At 38.0% G+C, this 23,262-nt stretch overlaps 1 protein-coding gene across 1 annotated transcript in view; it reads right to left on the bottom strand.

Moving 5' to 3' along the window:
- The window catches only part of NCKAP5 (NCK associated protein 5), a 968,925-nt gene extending 946,072 nt beyond the window's left edge, over nt 1-22,853 (bottom strand). The window contains exon 1 of the mRNA XM_060622495.3: nt 22,390-22,853. The gene's annotated coding sequence lies outside the window, so the exon portion shown is untranslated. The remainder of the gene's footprint in view (nt 1-22,389) is intronic.
- Nucleotides 22,854-23,262: the final 409 nt, after the last annotated feature.

Here is a 23,262-nt window from a genome sequence, read left to right as displayed (position 1 = left end):
ATAGTTCAAACCATTAAAGCCCATTATACGCACACACACACACATATACACATAAGCGTGCAGTCTTTGAGAGAACTTGTTACACATTAATGACTAAACTTATTTATCTTTCTTAAACTTGGCCCTTCTCTCCTCTTGTCCCTCAGGAAAGCTTTTATTTCCAAAGACAAATTTTCAAAGACAAAGACAAATGGTGGACATCTACTTTCCAAGAAAAATCAAGAGACATTAGAGTAAGCAGTTCCAAGGATGAGAAAAACTATAGCAGCGCACGATATGACAACAAATTAATGCTTTTCATAGTGTCTAGCAACCTTCATCCTGAATGTATATAATTAAAATAAGAACCTGGTGTTACTTTGCCGTGTGGTCAAGGATAGTTTTATTGAGAGCAGATCACACAAACTGAGTGCTTTGTAAACTGCAGAAAGTGATGAAGGGGGCTGGGAGAAGCCAGAGGGAGAAGGTCTAGAAGCGCTGAGTCAGAGCTTAGCTATTTGGGGGATTCCACTCTTCTCCCTGGGGGTTAGTAGAGCAGAAAAGACAACCAGTTCTGACCCCTGATGATAAACAAGGGAAAGAACCCAAAACTCCACAGAATTCTGAAAGTTTAAAGAAGCCCTAAAAAGAACTACCTTAAAGAGCTGAAAAGTTCAAAATAAAGGCAATATTAATAGAAATGTGAGAGCAAGTAAAGCCATGACTTAGCCAACAGCCCTCCCGGGAACAGAGCCCACCTTCTCCAGCCACTCTCAATCCTCCTTTGCATTTGGTATGTCAAAGGAGGTAAACATTCTCTGTGCGTCCCCAGCTGATGGTAGGGGCCGGGTCCTTAGGCTCATTTGGGGCTGGAAGGAAAACCAGATTTAAGATTATAAATTGGCTGATCAAAATCCACATGTGAGTTATGAGAAATTGAGTATGATCCCTGACGCATCCTAAGAATCCTTAATAATTGGAAAACACACCCTGTAAGTCTGTATTTAAGGTGCAATGGGAGCCAGGAAGTAGTGATGTGTGAAATAGGGCTCCTGACCACAGGGAGATTATAATCGCATTAGAAAAAGAAGTCAGGTGAAATAGAGAGGATTAGAAGTAAGATGAAGACAGTTTGGCTCTGTGTCTCATTGATAAAAAGAAATCAATTAGAAAAGCAGAAAGAAGAATGGTTTCTCTGCTGTCCTGGGAGTGGGCATTTCCAGCAACCTCGCCCCCGTTATTTTAGAGGATTCCTCATTGTGTATGATACGGATGGGATGGAGTGTCCCTCAGCCTCCTGCCCACATGGAGTGGGCACACAAATCTGGCTCATCCAGCCAGACACTCCCACCTGTTTCTGGATGTAGACATGGCAAAGCAACGACCTGGGCACAATTAGGCTCACTCACAGTGTCTATGGTAATGCTCTGCAATGGCTGTGACATCCTGGTCTTACTTGCTTTTGTCCACGACACTTTCCATCTTCCTGTTTCTGAGCCACTGGACTTGCCTCGTTTCCAGGGTTCCAGGGGTTCTGCTGGCTGGTTCTCCAGCCTCCTGCTCACTCTCTGATGCTCCGACTGTGGCTCCTTAAACTGGTTTCTGTGGCTTTGACCAAAAATACTGAGTCCTATGGCCATCCTACTTGTAGGAAATTCCCTTGTTTCTACTGTACTGTCACTAGCTTTTAAAAAAATAAGAACTATATGCTTATTCATCTTAGAACTATATGCTTATTCAGCTTAGAGCTCTTGGCACTGATAGCTCCTTTGGAAGACTATAATTAATTGAAAAAAAATCTAAAGGCATTGAATGATGAGTATTCTTTTCTGTGTGTTTGTTCTACCACTACACTAGGCAGGTAGTAGATGCTCAATTTGGTACTGTGGAAAGAACTCTGTTTGGAGTTAAGTTATATTCTTATATTCTACTTCTTCCTTGGAATTCCTCAGGCTGCTCAGACAAGTCACTTACCCTCCCTGAGCCTTTGTTTCCTCATTTGCAAACAGGGACAATAATTCTTAACTCATTGGACTCTTGTGAAAATTAAAGCAGACATTAAATTAGGACATGATAGCCTATGTACTATCATGTACTATGTGTTATGATATATCATGATAGTACCATTCAGCAAATGGTACTGGAACAACAGGATATCTGCTTGTAAAAGAATGGAATTGACCCTTACTTCATACCATATGTAAAGATGGTCTCACAAGGGATCACAGAGCTAAATGTGAGGGCTAAAACTATAAAACTCTTAGAAGGAACAAGGAAATACCTCTTCATGACCTTGGGTTAAGTGATGGATTTTAGAGATGATGAAGAAAGCACAAGCAATAAAAGAAAGGAGCAGATAAATCAGACTTAAACAAAATGAAGAACTTGGTGGGTCAAAGGGCAACAACAACAAAAATGAAAAGCCATAGAATGGGAGAATACATTTGCAAATCATATATCTGATAAGAATATTCTGGGGTATCTGAGGAGAATGAGAGTGACTGCTAATAACATTTTCTGGGGTTATGAAAATGTTCTAAAACTATATGGTGGTGATGGTTGCACAATCTGTGTATATCCTAAAAACCACTAAACTCTATACTTTAAATGGTATACAAATGATATCTCAATAAAGTTCCTAAAAATTCAATGAGACAGCGCTACAATGTATACGTCTAACCACTGCATACAAATATTCATGGAGCAAGGGCTGAAAATATTCTAGACTGTGTGGTTTTATTTATGATGATTGATTAGGCAGAAAGTGCTGGAGAGAATGACTAATGGAAGGTGCTTCAGGCTGGGTGAGTACAAGAATTCCTCCAAACCATTGGGATGAGACATTCTTGTGTAAGAATCCTCCAGATGTCTCACAGGGATTGTACACTGTATTCACACATGTCTCACCTGTGTTTGAACCTGTCACCACTGTATCCAGTGCACCCAGGGGTTCTGTCCTACTTGACCTTTGTCCCTTCTGTCAAAATGCACTTGAAATGCTGAGGAAGTGTTCCTTCTCCCCTCTTATGAGGGGATTCTTACAAGCTGGATTCTTTCTCGTGGCCTCACCTTTCAGCACTTTTTTCTTACTGCTGACTTAATGTAGAATGAATTTGCCACAGAAATTAAATCCTTGATATCCAAATTATTCATATAAAGTCAAGGTTTGTTTGCTTTTCTGGTTTTTGTTGTTCATTGCTCTGTTTTTCATAAGGGCATAGCAAAAAGATTAGGAGAGTATACACCAGAATTAGAACAGTGAGCATCTCGATATACTTTGTGATATTTTCCAAAAATTCTATAAAGAATCATTATTAAAAACACACTGTAAATAGAAAATCATTGCATACTTCAAATGTTATAAATTAGCCCCAAGACGGTTTATGAAGAGAATTATCTCTAAAGTCAAAATACCACCCCCAAGATGTATTAGAATGTCCACTGGAGTAAATGTGTGTGTGTGCGTGTGTGTGTGTGTGAAAGAGAAGAGACAGAGACAGACAGTCAGATGTATGTACATTTTGCCTTTGATGGTTCCTGTGGAATTAGAAAGACCCACGTCTTTGCCAATTTCAGGTCGAGGCAGTAAGCAAATGTTCAGTTCCAGTTTGCAGATTTAACATGGTGATTTGCACCATGGTTCATTCATCTTGTGACCTTTCCTTGGCACCTTCCCATTGGATTCTTACAAGCAAAGGAAACCTGAGAGATTTGTATGACCAAGCCAGCACCCCTACATTTACAGTCTTGCAAAAAAAAATTCTAGTCTAGACAATAATTAAAGTCAGAAATGTAACTTCATTAAAGCACATCTTTCCCAAGCCCCAAGGGCCAGTCCTCAGCACTCACATACAGCAGTTTACTATCTATGCAGACTGTTCTGGGGGTACACATGGAGGTATCCTCTCAGGCACAACCTTCTCTTCCCATCTCTTAGAAGGAATGTGAGAAAGAACTGGAGTCAGGGATGGCTGGCTTACTTGGGTGTAGAGATGAAAATGGGATGTTCTCCTAAATATGTATGGCCAAATGTCAAGAATCACAGTAGCGTAATTAACACATCAAGAAAACAGACACTGAATCTGATCAGTCAGGAGCCTTGTAAACCCTTAAGACAGACTATGTTTCAGAAATCACAAAACTAGCAACATGAGGGGCTTTGATGGCCTTTAGATCTATTTTAATCAGCCTATAAATTATTATTTTAAAATTACAGTTAGCATTTAAAACAGGGAGATTTTACCTAAAAATCAGATTTCTAGCTTTTCTAAAATAATTTTTAAAAAATACATACAGAGCCAGCTCTTTTTTGGCAACAATTGCTGGAGCTAAGTAATGGCTACATCCTTCGGGCATTCAGCAGGACATGCTCTCCAGTTCACCCACACCCTCATGAATCCCTGCCTCTGCCACACTAAGACCCAGTGACAGTTCCATTTATCATAATGCAGTTGATTCCGTTTTTCTCACTCCTTGCAGGCTTCCATTTTTTCTATCACCTGTACGGCCTTTGCAGCCTTGTGGGTTTGAGACCTCACCAACCTCCCTCCCACTCCGGAACCACTTCCCCTGGCCTATGCCTTACCAAAGTTATTCCTTTATCTAGAATTCTCCTTTCGAAACTTTATGTTCCCTGATGCTTTGTTAGGAAACAGGTCTTGGTTCAATCCTGGAATTACCTTGAAGGCACTGTAAGCTTCTGAGTGAAGAAGAGAATGATATGGTATAGAAAAACAACTGCATTGGAAGGCAGTAAACTCAGATTCAAGTCCCTGTAAAAACTGGATTATCAGAAAAATGTGAGTTCAGATCCCAATTCCTGGAATTTCTAGTTTGAGATCCTAAACAATGTATTTAACCTCTCTGAAGCTCTTTCTTTATTTGTGAAATATAAACATTTACCCTACCTGACTCACAGGGTTGTTGTGAAAACGAAGAATATAGTCTAAGAAGGTGATAGGACTAAATCAATTTAAAATAATTGAGGGCATGGGAGGTGAGAGTAAATTATTAGGTTACTTTGAATGGTTTGGCAAAAAAAAAAATACATCTTGCCAAACTTTCCAAATTCTCTCTCTCAAAAAGCAAATAGCATAATATCATGATTCCTAACTGTTTTTTGTTTTTGTTTTTGTTTTTACCATTTATCTAGGTCTGTGGGTTGTTTACTAAATGTGTAGAGTGTTTTAAGGGTCTAGATGACATTTCTCTTTAAGTCTCCAGAAGACCCAACTACCTAGAATTCTGCCTGCCACAGTTCTACAGTTCCCACTTGGTAGAGAAGTTTCCACATACAAGCATTTTGTAATTGGCTCACAACATATGTCTGGTATGTACAATATATAATTTTGTGTGTGTGTTAGTAGGCGTACCTATGGCACTCTGATCTGTGGCACCTAAAAAGAGAAACGCTGCAGAAATTGATCACAAAACAAATAACTCTTTTAAATTGTTTAAATTTTCTCTGAGTATAAAATAATAGATATTTGGGGTGACTAGAGGGTTCAGTTGGTTGAGTTTCCCACTCTTATTTTTAGCTTAGCTCAAGATCTCACAGTTCATGTGATTGAGCCCCACGCTGGGTTTTGTGTGGAGAGTGCAGAGCCTGCTTGGGATTCTCCCCCTCCATCTCTCTCTACCTCTCTCTGACTCTCTCTCAAAATAAATAAATAAACTTTAAAATAAAATAATATATTACAAATAATTTGGTTATGGACATAATTCTTGTTGTAGGTATGTATCATAGATAACCACTGTTAACGTTTGTTGAATTTCTTCTCCAGTCTTTTTTCTATTTGACTATATTTCCATTATTTTTTATTTGACTATTTTTTAAAATCACTGTTTCAACTGGCTATATAACATTTCATTTTACGAACAGAACATTTTATTTCTTTGATTACAATGGTGAATGGTGAAGCTGCATTTTATTGACTATGATATTAATATGCATGACTTAAAGACAATTTCAGCAATATGAAAATATACAATAAAAAACAAAGAGTTGTCATCTCATCTTGGTGGCAATGCTTTCAAACTTTTGTTTGTATGCACATATACGCATATAAAGACATGCCTTTTTAAAAATAAGTTCATGAGGAGAACTATCTATCATGTTACTAGAAGTCAAAAGAAAGCTGCAGTAGCCATACTTATATCAGACAAACTACACTTTAAATTAAAGGCTGTAACAAGAGATGAAGAAGGACATTATATAATAATTACAGGGTCTATCCATCAGGAAGAGCTAACGATTATAAATGTCTACTCACCGAATACGGGAGCCCCCAAATATATAAAACAATTAATCACAAACATAAGCAACCATATTGATAAATGTGGTAATTGCAGAGGACTTTAATACTCCACTTACAACAATGGCTAGATCATCTAGACACAGGATCAATAAAGAAACAAAGGGCCCCGAATGATACATTGGATCAGATGGACTTGACAGATATATTTAGAACTCTGCACCCCAAAGCAACAGAATATAGTTTCTTCTCAAGTGCACACAGGACATTCTCCAAGATAGATCACATACTGGGTCACAAAACAGCCCTTCATAAGTATAAAAAAATTGAGATCATACCATGCACACTTTCAGACCACAATGCTATGAAACTTGAAATCAACCACAGGAAAACATCTGGAAAGCCTCGAAAAGCATGGAGGTTAAAGAACACCCTACTAAAGAATGAATGGGTCAATCAGGCAATTAGAGAAGAAATTAAAAAATATATGGAAACAAATGAAAATGAAAACACAACAATACAAATGCTTTGGGATGCAGCGAAGGCAGTCCTGAGAGGAAAATACATTGCAATCCAGGCCTATCTCAAGAAACAAGAAAAATCCCAAATACAAAATCTAACAGCATACCTAAAGGACATAGAAGCAGAACAGCAAAGACACCCCAAACCCAGCAGAAGAAGAGAAATAATAAAGATCAGAGCAGAAATAAACAATATAGAATCTAAAAAAAAACTGTAGAGCAGATCCATGAAACCAAGTGTTGGTTTTTTGAAAAAATAAACAAAATTGATAAACCTCTAGCCAGTCTTCTCAAAAAGGAAAGGGAGATGACCTAATAGATAAAATCATGAATGAAAATGGAATTATTACAACCAATCCCTCAGAAACACAAGCAATTATCAGGGAATACTATGAAAAATTATATGCCAACAAACTGGATAACCTGGAAGAAGTGGACAAATTCCTAAGCACCCACACACTTCCAAAACTCAAACAGGAAGAAATAGAAAACTTGAACACTCCCATAACCAGCTAGGAAATTGAATCAGTTATCAAAAATCTCCCAACAAATAAGAGTCCAGGACCACATGTCTTCCCTGGGGAATTCTACCAGACACTTAAAGCAGAGATAATACCTATCCTTCTCAAGCTGTTCCAAAAAATAGAAAGGGAAGGAAAACTTCCAGACTCATTCAATGAAGCCAGCATTACTTTGATTCCCAAACCAGACAGAGACCCAGCAAAAAAAAGAGAACCACAGGCCAATATGGCCTGATGAATATGGATACAAATGCCAATTTGGCCTGATGAATGGACCTGATGAATCTGGATGCAAAAATTCTCAACAAGATACTAGCAAATCAAATTCAACAGCATATGAAAAGAATTATTCACAATGATCAAGTGGGATTCATTCCTGGGCTGCAGGGCTGGTTCAATATTCACAAATCAAACAATGTGATACATCACATTAATAAAAGAAAAGAACCATATGATCCTGTCAATCGATGCAGAAAAAGCATTTGACAAAATTCAGCATCGTTTCTTAATAAAATCCCCGAGAAATTCGGCATAGAAGGAACATACTTAAATATCATAAAAGCCATTTATGAAAAGTCCACAGCTGGGGCGCCTGGGTGGCTCAGTCGGTTAAGCGTCCGACTTCAGCTCAGGTCACAATCTCGCGGTCCGAGGGTTCGAGCCCCGCGTCGGGCTCTGGGCTGATGGCTCAGAGCCCGGAGCCTGCTTCCGATTCTGTGTCTCCCTGTCTCTCTGCCCCTCCCCCATTCATGCTGTGTCTCTCTCTGTCTCAAAAATAAATAAACGTTAAAAAAAAATTAAAAAAAAAAAAAAAGTCCACAGCTAATATCATCCTCAATGGGGAAAAACAGAGAGCTTTCCCTGAGATCAGGCACAACAGGGATATCCAGTCTCACCACTGTTGTTTAACATAGTGTTGGAAGCGCTAGCATCAGCAATCAGTCAACAAAAGGAAATCAAAGGCATCAGAATTGGCCAAGATGTAGTCAAGCTTTCACTTTTTGCAGATGACATGATATTATACATGGAAAACACAATAGACTCCACCAAAAGTCTGCTAGAACTGATACATGAATTCAACAAAGTCGCAGGATACAAAATCAATGTACCAAAATCAGTTACATTCTTATACACTAATAATGAAGCAACAGAAAGACAAATAACGAAACTGATCCCATTCACAATTGCACCAAGAATCATAAAATACCTAGGAATAAACCTAACCAAAGATGTAAAAGATCTGTATGCTGAAACCTATAGAAAGCTTATGAAGGAAACTGAAGAAGGTAACATTGGAAAATGGAGAAATGGAAAAACATTCTGTGCTCATGGATTGGAAGAATAAATATTGTTAAAATGTCAATACTACCCAAAGCAATCTACACATTCAATGCAATCCCAATCAAAATTGCACCAGCACTCTTCTAGAACAAGCAATCCTAAAATTTGTATGGAACCACAAAAGACTCCAAGTAGCCAAAGTAACATTGAAGAAGAAGACCAAAGCAGGAGGCATCACAACCCCAGACCTTAGCCTCTACTACAAAGCTATAATCATCAAGACAGTATGGTATTGGCACAAAAACAGACACATAGACCAATGGAATAGAATAGAGACTCCAGAATTGGACACACAAAAGTATGGCCAACTAATCTTTGGCAAAGCAGGAAAGAATAGCCAATGGAAAAAAGACAGTCTCTTTAACAAATGGTGCTGGGACAACTGGACAGCAACATGAAGAAGAATGAAACTCGACCACTTTCTTACACCATTCACAAAAATAAACTCAAATAAACTCAAAATGGATAAAGGACCTGAATGTGAGACAGGAAACCATCAAAACCCTAGAGGAGAAAGCAGGAAAAAAAAAAAACTCTTTGGCCTCAGCCGCAGCAATTTCTTACTTGACACATCTCCAAAGGCATCGGAATTAAAAGCAAAAATGAACTATTGGGACCTCATGAAGATAAAAGGCTTCTGCACTGCAAAGGAAACAATCAACAAAACTAAAAGGCAACCAATGGAATGGGAAAAGACATTTGCAAATGACATATCAGACAAAGAGCTAGTATCCAAAATCTATCAAGAACTCACCAAACTCCACACCCAAAAAACAAATAATCCAGTGAAGAAATGGGCAGGAAACATGAATAGACACTTCTCTAAAGAAGACATCCAGATGGCCAACAGGCACATGAAAAGATACTCAATGTCGCTCCTCATCAGGGAAATACAAATCAAAACCACACTGAGATATCACCTCACACCAGTCAGAGTGGCTAAAATGAACCGATCAGGAGACTATAGATGCTGGCCAGGATGTTGAGAAAAGGGAACCCTCTTGCACTGTTGGTGGGAATGCAAACTGGTGCAGCCACTCTGGAAAACAGTGTGGAGGTTCCTCAAAAAATTAAAAATAGATCTACCCTATGACCCAGCAATAGCGCTGCTAGGAATTTACCCAAGGGATAAAGGAGTGCTGATGCATAGGGGCACTTGTACCCCAATGTTTATAGCAGTACTTTCAACAATAGCCAAATTATGGAAAGAGCTTAAATGTCCATCAACTGATGAATGGATAAGGAAATTGTGGTTTATATACACAATGGAATACTACTTGGCAATGAGAAAGAATGAAATATGGCCTTTTGCAGCAACATGGATGGAACTAGAGCATGTTATGCTAAGTGAAATAAGTCATACAGAGAAAAACAGACACCATATGTTTTCACTCTTATATGGATCCTGAGCAACTTAACAGAAGACCATGGGGGAGGGGAAGGGAAAAAAAAAGTTAGAGAGGGAGGGAGGCAAACCATAAGAGACTCTTAAAAACTGAGAATAAACTGAGGGTTGATGGGGGGTGGGAGGGAGGGGAAAGTGGGTGATGGCCATTGAGGAGGACACCTGTTGGGATGAGCATTGGGTGTTTATGGAAACCAATTTGACAATAAATTTCGTATTTAAAAAAACCAATTTGACAATAAATTTATATTAAAAAAATAAATAAATATATAAAGAAGATAAGTTCATGATACACATTTATTTTTAGCCTACATTTTCAACTTCCTATATCATAAGATCATTCCTATCAACTAGATCTACATCAGTTTCTAATAGCTGTATGGTATTCCATCGCGTGATTGTACTATCGTGTATTTAACAATCACCTACCAATGGGTTTGGGATTATTCTCAGTTTTCACTAGCATGAGTGTGACTGTGATAAATATCCTTTATAGACTCATTGGTTATTTCTTTAAGATACATTCTTAGAAGTGCATTGCTGAATCAAAAGTATGCTCTCCTATTCAAATTGCTTCCCTCCCAATTTGCCCCAGTTACACTTCCACCAAGAGTAAATGATGTTGCCTGATTTCCACGTCTTCATCAATGGATGATGAAGTTTCATCTTTGCTAATAGTTAAAACAATATATCAAATTTTCATTTGTATCCTTTTATTCCTAATGAGATTGAACATCTGTTCAAATGCTTCTTAGACATTTACATTTCTTTTTGGTAAACTGCCTTTCAGTTCCGTTAACCATTTTCTATTGGTAGAGTAATCTTTTTCCTGTTGATTTATGAGAACTCTCTCAAGTCCATAATTTATTTGACCACTCTCCTACTGATAGTTGTTTTCCATATGTTATCATTATAAATACTATAGTAATGAATATTTTTATAAGTAGATATTTGTACCCATCACATATTATTTCTATTGAACAGAACAAATTATAATGGAATAGAATAGATTAAAACACTCTAATACATGTTGCTAAAAGGCTTTCCGTAAAAGCCATACCAATTTACACTCCCACAATCAGAATATGAGAGAGCCTACCTAATAGCAATCCATTTCAAATTGAATCAAAGTATTACAACTATGCAGATAAAGACATAAAAGAGCATGGCATATAAATCACAGAGGCAGGTGATAGTCCTGCTGTACGATTTCTAGAAGCAGGATAGAAGAAGACCTGAACATTGGTAGAACTTAAATGGAGAGGGACATAATCATTATTTCCTTTGGAATTTGGCCTAAACCTAGCTCCTTCATAATTCACTGAAAATACGTAACTGTGGCTAACTGAAAGTAAGAAATCTGATTAACACATTCAACATCTTACCTTCTCATATTCCACCGACTAACTCCAATCACTTATGGTGGAGATACCTGCCTCTCTTAGAAATGCTACAATGCCAGTGAATCCAAAGAAACAACACAGCCACTTCCTGGTGATGAGGTCAGAGTAGGGATTCCTGAAACCAGCCCTGGATGACAGGAAATAGTAATAGCTCCGCATTTTGCCAATTAAAGTACAGAGAAGTGTTTTAGACAAAAGTTGTAAGCAAATGAAACATGAAAATTTTACTCATTTGGTAAATAAAATGCTTCGCAACACCAAACTCAGATCAATGCTTTTTCAATAATCAATACTGGCAGATTCTCAATTCTACATGCTCTTCCCACTGAACAAATCCCATAGGCAGGGATAAATTACAGCATGCGGTGCATGGCAACAGCAGCAAGATTGCAAACAGGCTGGCAATGTCTCATGCAAAGAGCTGATAAGGAATGTCTAATTGATGGTTCTGAAGTACTTTCAAGGTATAAATCCAATAACATTAAATAGCAGCATCATCCAATTAAAGCAATTAAGAATTAACAGCCTGTTTTTCTTCTTTCAAACACAGGTTATCACACACTAAAACAATCCTAACAAGCCAAACTACTCCAGTAATATATTTTTTGTTATATGTATATTTTTATATATATGCCATGATTTGTGTATAAATTAAAAGTTCAGTTCTATGTCTTTTCCATTATAATTTAGCTGATTTTGGTTGTTCTTCCCATCTGTTACTAGTTATGGATCATATTATAATCACCATTTTCTAACCAAAAGCATCAAGCTCGCCATTGGGACTCTACTAAACAACATGACAGTTTCTTGAAAATGGTGTTATCTTTGTCATTTGTTTCAGTAGGAACACTTCAGAGTCTAATTATTAACGGTGCTGCTCTGTTGTGGCTCTTTTCATGTGGTCCGTACTCCCTCCTGAGACTTTGAAAATTCTGATGACTTCCAAATCATTTTACTAACTCAGACCTCTTTTCTATATTCCCACTGTGTGCTTCTAAATACTAATTGGTCATTTCTACCTAAGGTTCCACAGACAGTTCAGTCTCACATACCCAAAGCCTACCTCTCAAGATTCCTCTTCCCCCAGTGAAAAGTGCTGCTTCTTTTATCTTTTAGGTAATGAGGTCACCAGCCTGGGTAACTGAAGCTCTAAAGGTCAGCCACCTCCTTCTCTTTTCTCACCTCTCTTCCCCCTTCCACATCCTATCTATGCTGTTCCAGCTTGTAGCATGCCTGCTATAGGCACCATACTGTCACCATACCATGACATCGGTTTGCATCCTCCTCACTTCCTAGCAAGATGATCACTGTAGCTTATTAACTGCTACCATCCCCAGGCTTTCTTCTACCTACACCTTGATAGGGCTGCCAACAAGCTGTTTCAGAAATGATGACACAATCCCATCACTGTTCTTCTTAAAGCCCTTGCTGACTTCCCACAGCCAATGGTCCAGAACCGTTCCTGGATGAAGATATAGGTGTCAAGGCAATAGAATAAAATACATTTAAGATTGTGTAGCTTGATTCACAACTTTAAAATATTTGACTTGTGGCACCTGTATTTTTTTTTTATTTGTACTTCATTTGTACTTTTGCCTTATGCTCAGAAATGGGTAAGGTTAACCTGACTCAGGGGTATCCAATTACTATGATTTCTCCCCTTAACATTTTTTAAAATAACAGATTTATAGGAATATAATTCACTTATAGTAAAATTATCTTTTTTCAAACAAACAGCAAAATTCAATATTTTTTAGTATATTTGCAGAGATGTGCAACCATCCCCAGTATCTAATTCAAGAATATTCTATTATTCCAAAAAGAAATGTCAAGCTCCATAACATTTTATTATCCTAAAAAGAAATGTCATGCTAATTACCAATCACTCCCTAGTCTTTTTCCTAGCCCCTAGCAACCACAAGTCAACCACTAGTCAAAATGGATTTGCCTATTTTGGACATTTCACATAAAATGGAATCATAAAATGTGGCCTTTGGTGTCTTTCTTCTTTCATTTACAATAATGTTTTCAAGGTTCATCCATATTGTAGTATGTATCAGTACTTAATTCCTTATTACAGCTTGATAATATTCCACTGTATGGATATACCACACTTTGTTTATCCATTTATCAGGTGACAGACATTTGGGTTCTTTCCACTTTTTGGTAATTATGCATAATGCTACTAAGAACATTCATGTACACATTTTTGTGTGGACATATGCTTATGATTCTCTTGGGTATATACTTAGGAAAGGAATTGCTGGATTTAATGGGAAATCTATGTTTAGCATTTTAAGAAATGGCTAAATCTTTCCTAAAATGGCTGTAACGTTTTATATTCCTATCAGCAATGTATCAAAGTTCTAATTTCTCCACATCTTTGCCAACATTTTTTTTAATTATAGCTATCCTAGTGGGTATGAAGTAGTATCTCATTTGGTTTTGATTTGTGTTTATCCTAATGACTAATGATGCTGAGCCTAGTTTCACATGCTTATTAACTGTTTGCTTATTTTCTTAGGAGAAATAACTTTGAATCCTTTGCCCTTTTTTAAAATGAGTTATTTTTCTTCTTATGGGTGAGTAGTAGGAGCTCGTTATACATTCTGGCTGAATAATACTCCACTGTACAGAATATATGTTTCTTCTCAGATACATGATTTACAAATATATTCTACCATTGTGAGGGTTGTCTTTTTCAGTTTTTTAATGATGTCCTTTGAAGCACAAAAGCTTTTAATCTTTATGAAGTCCCATTTAGCTGTCTTTTCTTTTGTTGCTTTCTTTTGGTGTCATATCTGAGAAAACTAATCCAAAATCATGAAGATTTACTCCTCTGTTTTCTTCTTAGTCTTTTATAGTTTTAGCTCTTACATTTAGCGCTGTGATCCATTTTGAGTTAATTTTTGAATAAAGTGTGAGTTAGGGGTCCAACTTCATTCTTTTATTTGTGGATATCCATCTGTCCCAGAGTCATTATGTTGAAAAGACTATTCTTCATCTCCGCAAAATTGCCTTACCACCTTTTTCAAAAATCAACTGACCATAAACCTAAGTGTTTATCTCTCAAGTATCACTTCTATTCCATTTATCTATATGTCTAGTCTTATGCTAATGACACACTGTTTTCATTACGGTTGCTTTGCAGTGATTTTAAGTTCAAGATTTTTAAGTTACAACTTTGCTTTTCCTTCTAAGATTACTCTTGCTATCCTAGGTCACCTGCATTTTCATATAAATCCTAATATTATCTCGTCAGCTTCTGAAAAAAAATCAGCTTGAATTTTGATAAGGACCATGTTGAATCTATCAATTTGGGATAGTATTGGTATCTTAACAATACTAAGTCTTCTGATATGCATGCAGGAGATATATTTCTATTTATTTAGGTCCTTTTTAATTTCATTCAGCAATAGTTTTCAGTGTATAAATCTTGCACTTCTTTTGTTGAATTCCTTCCTAAATATCATATCCTTTTGGATGCTATCCTAAATTGCATTTTTTCTTAATTTCATTTTTGAATTGTTCATTACTGTTATATACACATATGATTGATTTTTGTATACTGATCTTGTATCCTGTAACTTGCTGCATTCGTTTATTAGCTCTGTTTTCGTAGACTCCTTAGGATGCTCTATGTATGAAATTATGTCAACAAATAGAGATAATTTCACTTCTTTATTGCAGCCTGAGCATCTTTTATTTCTTTTCTTGTCTAATTGTTCTGGCTAAAACTACAATACAATGTTGAATAGACGTGGTGAGAGCAGACATCTTATCTTTTTCCTGATCTTAGAGGGAAAGGTTTTTCACTGTTAAGTGCAAAGTTAGCTATAAGTTTTTTGTAAATGCTCTTTATCAGTTTGAGAGACCTCTTCTATTCCTAGTTCATTTAGAGTTTTCATCATGAAAAAGTGCTAAATACTTGTTTTCATTCATTTATTGAGATGACCACATGAGTTTTGTTTTTTATTCTATTAATGTATTATTATATTACATTGATTATTTTTCATGTGCTAACCAGTCTTGCATTCCTGGGATAAATCATCTTACTTAGGCTGGTGTATAATCCTTTTTATACATTGTTGGAATTGGTTTGCTAGCATTTTATTGAGGACTATAGTGTCTATATCTATAAGATATGCTGGTCTATAGTTTTTGTTTCTTGTTTCTTTGTCTGATTTTGATATCAGAGTAACACTGGCCTCATAGACCGGGTTGGGAAGTGTTCCCTTCTGTTTTATTTTTTGGAAGAGTTTGTGAAGAATTAATTTTCTTTTAATTTTTCTTTTAATATTTTATTGAACTCACTGGGTAGCTATCTGGCTTGGGCTTTTCTTTGTGCTAGTTTTATTGATTACTAATTCAATCTTTTTACTTGCTAAAAGTCTATTCAGATTTTCTATTTGTTTTTTAGTCAATCTCAGTATTTTGTGTCTAATAATTTATCTATTTCATCTAGGTTGTCTAATATAACAATCTACTTCTATTAATGCCTACTTTATTTCAGTAGTATACAAAAACTTTACTTGTGTATAGCTCTATTTGCTACCCTCTCCTTTGTCCTTTTGTTATCATACAAGTTCGTCCACACAGCTTTATACTTACAGCTTTGTCTTATAGGCATCTTTTAAATCAGGCAGGAGAAAAAAGGAGCTATAAACAAAAACACATATACCGTGTCTTTTATATTTTACTAGTGCTCTTTATTCCTTCATGTGGGTTCAAGTTACTGTCCAGTGTACTTTGATTTTAGCCAGAAGAACCTCCTTTAGTATTTCATGTAAGCAAGTTCTGTTAGTGGTGAATTCTCTCAGCTTTTGTTTATCTGATAATGTCTTCATTTCTTCTTCATTTTCAGAAAAAGTTTTGCTGGATATAGAATTTTTGGTTGTCAATTTTTCTTTCAGTGCTTTGAATGTGTCATCCATGGCTTTCTGGACTTCCTGGTTCCTGAGGAGAAAATGGCTGTTAATACTGGTAAGACATCCTTATACACTTCTCTCTTGTTGCTTTCCAGATTCTTTGACTTTTGACAGTCTGATTATGACATCTCAGAGTGGACCTCTTTGAGTTTATCCTACTTGGAATTCATTGAGCTTGTTGGATATATAGATTCATGTTTTTTATCAAATATTGGCAGTTTTCAGATATTATTTCTTCAAGTATTCTTTCTGTCCCTTCCTGTCTCTCCTTTCCTTCTCATGCTTCCCGTTATGTATATGTTGGTACACCTGATGGTGTACCACAGTTCTCTGAGCTTCTGCTTACTTTTTTCATTCTTTTTCTTTCTGTTGATAGATTGAATTATCTCATTTGACCTGTCTTCAAGTTTTCTGATTCTTTGGCCTACTCAAATTTGCTATTGAATCCCACTAGGGAATTTTTCATTTTAGTTATTGTACTTTTCAGCTCCAAAATGTCTATTTGTTTTCTTCTATAATTGCTCTTTATTAGTATTATTTTTGCTGAGATAGTCTTCTCATATATTCCTTTATTTCTTCAGACATGATTTCTTTTAGTTCTTTGAATATATTTATGGTCACTGGTTTAACATCTTTGTCTAGTGAGTCCAATGTCTCGGCTTCCTCAGTCAATAATTTCTATTGACTGCTTCCCCCGCCCCCAACCTCCGTGTATAGAACATACTTTCTTGCTGTTTTGTATGTCTCATAAACTTTTTGGAAAGTTGGACATTTAAGATAATATAATACAGCAACTCTGGAAATCAGATCTCTCTCTGACCATGGTTTGTTTTTTCTGTTTGTTGTTGTTGAAATTATTGCTATTTGTTTAGTGACTTTTATGATTCTATTTTGTAAGGTCCATATTCTTTGCCATGTGCAGTGAGCTTAGCTATTAGCCAGCTAATAGCTGGGCAGGTATTTTTTTAAAGGCCGTCAACCAGTACATCTTCCAGGCTTTGCTAACAGGATTTCTGTGTATGGTGGGCCACATCTTCAATTTTCCAGCTATTTCCAACTCTTTATTAGGGTTCATTCCCTGTGTGTGCAGAGGCTGAAGGTCAGCCATAGGTGAGAGACTGGGGCCCTCTTTGGTCTTTTCTAACTAAGAATATTTACACCCCTACCCATGTGCATGCCTTTTTACATTCCCAGGCAGATGTGTGAGTTTTTCAAAGCCCCTGATGGACATCTCATTTCCCAGCTGTTAATTTAAAATTTTTTTGATTAGCATCCTGTTTTCCCCAACTCTTATTGCTGCCTCAAGCAGCTGCAATGTTAAACAACTGCAATGATCGTTTCTGACAAGTGTCTCAGGAGAAAGATTTTCTGCACTGAGTGAGTTTTGAAACAGGTCAAATAATGACAAGACCTGAAAGTGGGAGTTCCCAGAAAGCTACCAGATGGTCAAATCATGGCCATTCTCTGGGAATAAGGCTCAGCTCTGAACATATTTTGACCCATCCAGTGGATTCTAGGCTACTGTTTTACACAGCTCCCGTGATGGCAAACCTGCTGCTTTTCAAGGCTTCTTCAGAGCTAGAAAAAAGGGAATGGGAATAGGGCAAATTAAATGACACAGAGCTCACTGTTCTTACTGAGAGTCACATATTCTTTTCCTGAATAAATGCTCCTTGGATTGTTGTAATCTTTTAACTGATCAAGTTCTACAAATGTTGATTTGATCATTTTTGTCCATGTTTGCCTTACTTTTATGGCATAGTAGAATTTCAGAGGCCTTTACTACACAATTCTAGAAATACTTCTCTTTCCCCTTAGCATTTTACAGGCACTAAGGTCAGGACTTTATGTATTTTTTTCATCATATACGTTTTTGTCAAGTAATCTTTGTTGAGTACTCCACCCCTTGCCAGAGCCTCTTTCTTCAGGGTTATCTTTGAGTCTTTAAAATTTTAAATCTAAACACAATTTTCAACTTGTTTTCTGCTGTCAAATAACAAGTAACAATTGCTACCTAACATCATTGTGTTTAATGAAGATAAAGTGAAATCGAATTTTAACCAAACAGAACACAAAGACTTAAAATTTTCAAGCAAACATATAGCATGACGGTGGAGGGTTGTCCTGTTACAAATGAAATACTCTATCATCTAGGACTTTTTGTCGTAAGAGAAATTTTGATACCCTTAATCATTGTGGTTGTAGTTCTCTCCTACCCCTTTAATACTCTCATCTACAGACCCACAGATTCATTGATGATATTCAGCAACGTTTAGCAAAGATGACCAGGGACCTGTACTGATGGCTAGATTTTACCTTGCTAAGGCACAAAGTTGATAACAGCAATAGATAAACCTGTTAATTAATTAACCAATTAATTAATAGATGCAATAGGATGGAAACAAAACTGGAAGGTCTTAGGTGAAGGAACAACAATCAGGAAAATCAACTCTATATTATAACTACATATTAATATAACTACATATTAGTATTACAAACTTAAGTTTCAGAAAATTTCGGGACTGAATCTGAGTCTACCATTCACCAGCTCTGTGACTTGGGGAAGTCATTTTACCATGCAAAGCCTCTGCTTCCTCTCTGAAAATGGAAATAATGCATAAGTGTTTTGCAGACTGAGTGAATTCATGCATATATAGCATTTAGTGTCGTGTATCTCTCATAATAATCCCTCAATAAATGATAATACCAGGACGTAACCAGAAAACTCCCATCCCTGAGCAGACTGGCTAAGTGCATCTACATGAGTAGGTTTGTATTTTGAAAAACAAGGTATGTTTCAAAAGTGAGAGTAATGCCTCCAGGGCAGTCTTCCATCTCCCACCATAGAGACATTTCCCAGACTGATTCACGTACATTAATCTCTCTCCTGTATGCCACATGTTACCCGTCTATAAATCATAGATTTCCAGAAAACATGTCATTCATTCACTCATGCATGCATTCTCATGATCAACATTTATTGGGCATATTACACATGCCAGGCACAGTGCTCACTTCGGCAGCACATATACACATGCCAGGCACTAATCTTCGCATTGGTGTAAGAATGATAAGCAAGCAGACAAGGTCCCTGCCCTCACAGAGATTACCTTCCATTAGGGGCTGGGGGTAGAGTCTAGTGACTCTGTTCTAGCAGTAGAGACTAAAAACACCAAGACGGCATTTCCCTGACTCTTCAATAGTGTAGGTTTTGCCTAAGATTTGCTCCAGATTTCACCCAGGAGGCCCCCATCCGCAGGATTTCAAAGTCAGAGGGAAGATCATGAGGTAGATGCTGTATTTCTACTGCTCCTGACAGAGGCTTAGGTATTCTGCAATTTTTTTAGCCAAAGTCCCAGTATCCCCTTCCTAGATTTCTGTGTAGATTTCTATGTAAGACTGGTCCTAAGGTTTCCTTGACCAGGCGAATAAAAACACAGGCCTAAGGAAGGGAGGGGCTACGAGAAGACAGGGGAAGAGATTTCCAGGTCAAGCAAACATCAGGACCACAAGCCCAAATTTGGAGAAGAGTTCATTGTATTCCATCCTCAGAAAGAATAATAGCATGATTGAAGATTGGGGAGAAATGGCTCAAGATGAGACTAGAAAACTACCCAGGTTCTAGAGCCGCTCAAAGTGTGGCCATGTCTGGTGCCCCTCTGCAAACTGTTTGTTGAGGATCTGTGATGAGATAGGGACAAAATGTAAGAGTAAATGTTTAGCAATTTTGTAACAGCTTTACATTGTCATAGCAGTCAAGCAATAACTGTTGGTCTGTAACAAACTGGAAATTTACAAAAACAAAACTGGTCTTTCACCACAGATAGTTTGAGAAGCATTGCTCTCCATGTCTTGCCTCTCAAACTTCTCTGTGAAGGGCCAGATAGTAAATGTTTTAGGCTTTGGGGGGCTGTAGAAACTCTGTCCTAACTACACACCCCTGCTGCGGTAGCACAAAAGTGGCCATAGGCAATATGTCAACAAAGGGGTATGGCTGTGTTGCAGTAAAACTTCATTTAGAAAAACACATGGTGGGCAGATTTTGGCCAGTCATGCAGCAATTTGTCAATCCTGCCCTAGGCCACAGTAAGAGACTGGGCCGGACTCTAAAGGCAATATAACCATCTGCTTAACCATTGTATGCTAATTATACTTAGATTAAACAAAAACAAAAACAAAAAACCTACCTGCTTAATCAAAAACACCCCTCACTCTTGGTCCTTTCCCATCATGCCTGCAAGTATTTGTAAAGCCTTCGCTTCAGTGACTCTAAGAAAAAAACCTTAAAGCTCCTCCTACCTCCAAATCAGAGTTCTCCTCAAAGCTACCCTGTCAGATGAAGTCTCCATTTAAAGGCAAGGTACCTTTTGTCTATTGCCTGCATTCTCAAGGAAAGATGATGGCACCGTTCACCTTGCGTAGCCTGATGAGCCAACCTATGGCCCCAAGGTGTCACAGCCTTACGTTCTCCAGGACCTGGTCAAACCTAGATTGACATTGCCCTCTGAATCAATTTTCTGAAGCCCAATTTCCTGAAGTATACTACCCCATTTTTCTTCTGTACAAAGTTACATTTCTAAGTCCCAGTGTACTTTTGTGACCACTGCCCATCCCTGGCTCTTTTGGTATGTGTGCAATGGCTGTATTGGGCAAGAGGCCTGCCACATGTGTAGCCTTGTTTTTCTCTGGGTTCAGACACTGCCACAGGCTGGAAAGCTTTCTGCATTCATACATGTCTCCATTTACACAGCACCCACTTCATAAACACGACCCAACACCCACCCGTACAGTGAAATGCCTTATTCTCTCCCCCACACGGAGCATAGACCACTGTATGTATGACAGGACAGATGCCTACCAGCAGGTCTCACACACAGAGGGTATAGAGCTGAGGCAGTTCTTGCTGAAATCTCTCTTTTATTTAAGATTTCTTTCACTGACTCATGATAAACCTAATGGGTAAAACTTCGCTGTTGCAAGTTTCCTTAAAATATCCCTTCTGGGCCTACCACCATTTATCTTGGCAGCGGGTAGCCTGGAGAGTTTTGGAAAGTCTCAGCTTGGCATAGCCTCAGAGCTACTGGCACATTAAAGATTAATAAAGCGCATTTAACTGAGCTCGGGACACTGCAACGTGATCCTTCACCGTGAAATGTGCAAGATTCTTTGTTTGCAATGAACAAAACTGAAGCCAAAAAGGGCCTACCGTGACAAGTTAAGAGAGGAAACAATCAGGAACTTTGTGTATCTTTCCTTGGTAAATTGATGGGCAGGAATCAATGCCCCTGTTCGCTATACTCTTGCTTAGCACTCTCAGGAATTTAAGATGGGCATCTGAGTATGATGCGCAGGGCTGGGCATGTGTAGTGAGCTCACAGAACCACAGAGATAGTACAAATGCAGCGGGTTCCTTAAAGTATGAGAAAAAGACTGACTCCAAACAAATTCCTAGTCTAGCGCGTTCTCCAAAGAAAGTCAAGATAAAGCAAAGCATTTCAAAGCATTTTGGACTTGCTTTAGTAAAACAGAATGTGTGTGCTTGACTGAATATTAACCTAGGAAGGAGAAAACACTTTTTGCATGCATAGGTACGGGGCTGGCGGCAGAATGAACCAGGGAACATTTAAAATGAAAATAAAAATTAAACAAGCCTGTACATCGTAACTGTTGGTTCACAAAAGGAATCTATTTGCTATCAATCTGGGGACACCTGGACACATGCAACAAATACTGGGACAGAGCAGTGGAAGCAAACATTTAGAAATGTATCATTCTGAATTCTGGCAAAGGCAAAGCGCTGGTGGACTCCACGTGCTGGGTAATGCCTTGTGTCTATTTACACAGTGCGATCCCCTCACGTCCTCCAGAAAAATCCCAGGCAAACCCTGTGCTGTGCACATCAGAGCTCTGGAGCCCTGCTCTGAACACCTCAGGCGCCCTTTCTTCCACACCAACATAAACATTAAGAAGAAAAAAAAAAATCAAGAAAGAAAGAAAAGAAGAAGAAGAAGAAGAGAAAAGAAAATTCTGTCCTTACCTAAAAGGCATAGCAGACAGGGACACGGTGAGTGTTTCACGTTAGCCCACTCAGTGCTTTCTCTTTCATTCGGTCAGTGTTCTAACGCTATTGATGAGAGTTCCTGGGGTTTTCGGATCTTCCTTCAAGAGTTTTAATCACTGGCTTCCCCAGCCCGGGTTTAACAAACACCGCTGTGTTTTGTCAATATTTGTATGCAGCACCACATTGGGCAACCGGCCAACACAGCGTTTCAAGAGGCAAGGGGAGAAAACGGACACCCTAACAAACATGCTTCCCTCTTTTGTGTCTTTCAAGGTGGCGCCCAAAGTGTCATCTTTGATTCTGACGGGAGCTAAAGATAGCCTCTTTTTGTGACTTTCTCCACTGCCCCCAAACGCCTGGCTGGGCTGCCCGAGCTGGGCTCAGCAAAGTTTGTTTTTTGTCTCCCTGCCCTGAAGTTCTCCGCACAACCGCCCGGCTTGCCTCTCCACCAGCTGCACTTTAAATGTATTTTAATTGGCTGGAATGTCGAAAGAATCCATTTGGCAGTCGTTTGCATGTGAAGCACGCCCAGGGCAGCTGAAAGAGGCCCCAGAAGCAGCCGATTACTTCATCAAAAGCTGCAGTTTGAATACCATTGACTCCTACATAACTACAGTGAACTCAATTCTATAGGCAAGAAGGAGTAATTAATAATTTGCTGAGAAAATTCTTCATTCATCTAAAAGCCAAAAATGCAAAGGGAAAAAAAATCCCCGCAGACACAACAGTTCTTATGAAAGGCTTGATTTATAGCCTCCAGTTCTACTCTTCACAAACATTGACTTTGTATAGCATTACAGGAGGGGGTCTAATGCATAATTCGGTTTGCCTGAAAAGTTAATTTAAGTA

The sequence above is a fragment of the Panthera onca genome, chromosome C1, assembly GCF_046562875.1.
Source record: "Panthera onca isolate mPanOnc1 chromosome C1, mPanOnc1 haplotype 2, whole genome shotgun sequence".
In the NCBI taxonomy this organism is placed as follows: domain Eukaryota; kingdom Metazoa; phylum Chordata; class Mammalia; order Carnivora; family Felidae; genus Panthera; species Panthera onca.
The sequence above is the reverse complement of the archived record's forward strand: the minus strand, read 5'-3'. Positions and strand labels throughout refer to the sequence as shown.